This window comes from Propithecus coquereli, unplaced genomic scaffold, assembly GCF_000956105.1.
Source record: "Propithecus coquereli isolate 6110/MARCELLA unplaced genomic scaffold, Pcoq_1.0 Scaffold57, whole genome shotgun sequence".
NCBI classification, from domain to species: Eukaryota; Metazoa; Chordata; class Mammalia; order Primates; family Indriidae; genus Propithecus; species Propithecus coquereli.
In genome coordinates this window covers 494,316-496,100 of record NW_012151618.1, presented here as the reverse complement: position 1 = coordinate 496,100, position 1,785 = coordinate 494,316, and the positions used below count along the sequence as shown (strand labels likewise).

Below are 1,785 nucleotides of genomic sequence, written 5' to 3'. Positions count from 1 at the left end.
AGCTACTCAGGAGGCTGAGGCAGGAGGATCACTTGAGCCCAGGAGTTTGAGGCTGCAGTGAGCTGCGATGGTGCCACTGCACTCTAGCCTGGGCGACAGCAAAATCCCATCTCTAAAAAACCCAACTGAACGAAAAAAGGTTTCTCATTTCATTTACCAAAAGCCCAAGTCTTCATGATGGCTTACCAGGCCCCCCATCACTGTTCAACCTTATGTCCTATTACCTTTACCCTTGCACGCTGTTAGGCCTCATTCTTGTTCCTAAACAGGCTACGCATGTTCCCACCTTAGAGTTTTTATGCTCATTGTTCCCTCTGCCTATAAAACTCCTTCTGCCAGAGACCTGCATGGCATTTTCCCTTAACTTCTTTCTCTTTTTTTTTAACCTGTAAGGAAATAAATATCTGACTTAATTTTTTTGTTGTGTTTTTTGAAGAAGATACTCCATCTGTAAATTCAAGTTTGGTTGACCCTTTTTAGTCTTTCTACTCAATATTTTGAACATTTCCATTTTCTTCTTTTTGTAGTGTCTTTGAGCTTCTTCTCTCTCTTGTTTTCTCCTCTCAAATTCTTGTTTCTTAGCAGCATGCTTAGCTTGTACCTGGTCATATTCTTGTGCTTTTTGATTTGATGTTTTCTTTTTATTTTTCTTCGGTATATTAGAGGACTTTACTGTCTTGCTACATTGTTTTTCTGGCTGAGGCTGGTCAAAGCTACACTGATCTTCAGACAAAGCCTGGTCAATGCTATACTGGTCTTCAGGCAGAGGCTGGTCAACTTGCTCTTCTAACAAAGGCTGGTCACCTTTCCTTAGTTGCTTCCTGGGTCTAAATAGAGATGTTTCAGATGATCTGGGTATTGATCTTTGAATTGGGATTCCTGTGATGTTTGAGCCTTCTTTTTCCTCCATAGCAATTTCTTGTAATTTTGCTGAATCTTCAGTTTTCTTTGAAATGCAAAGCCTTGTCCCTCACGAATGCTCCGTAGCCTCTGTTTCACATTCTTATTCCTGAATCTGACCGAAGAACCCCCTTCGCCACGTGTCCCCAAAGCCCCCTTCCACCACCACTGTGCCAGCCTCACCGGCGCCATTTCCACAGACCCTCCCTTAACTTCTTAAATGTCACCTTCTCACTGAGGCTCTCCTTAAAAACCCCTTTTAAAATTGTATCCACCTCCCACTACTCTATTTCCTTTGCCTGCCTTACTTCTACTCATAACATTTATCACTAGGGTGCAGTATTAGTTTTGTTTTATTGTGTAACAAATTACCATAAACATAGTAGGTTAAAACCATATATTTATTGTCTCAGCCTCTGTGGGTTAGAAGCTGTCATGGCTTGCCTGGGTGCTCTGCTCAGGTACTCTGAAGGTTGTAGTGAAGATGTCACATGGATTGGATTTTCACCTGGAGGCTTGACTAGGGAAGAATCAGCTTCCAAGCTCACTCTGGTTGTTGGCAGAATTTCTTTCTTTGTGGCCGTGTGACTGAGGGCTTGGCTTTTTGCTGGCTGTTGGCTGAAGGCCTCCCTCAGGCCCTAGAGGATGCCTGTAGTTCTTTGCCATGAGGGATCCCTCTTATTTCCCCTCCCAAATAATAGAGCTACCTAAATAATTTGGCTAAGCAGAAATTAAGGAGCCAAAGGAAAACAGGAAACATAAATATAGCTAAAATAAACAAATAAATTGGAAGGGAATACTTAAACTAGATTTTAAAAATAAATTAAAAACAAAGTTAAAAAGCCTAATATTTCTGGATAGAATGTAGTTGCATGAATAATTTTC

General features: G+C 41.2%; 1 protein-coding gene and 1 pseudogene across 1 annotated transcript in view; one reads left to right on the top strand and one right to left on the bottom strand.

Annotated features, from left to right (window-relative positions):
• DMXL2 (Dmx-like 2) overlaps positions 1-1,785 on the top strand; it is a 181,885-nt gene that overhangs the window by 49,359 nt on the left and 130,741 nt on the right. The window lies entirely within an intron of this gene.
• Positions 410-1,092, bottom strand: LOC105821389 (annotated as a pseudogene).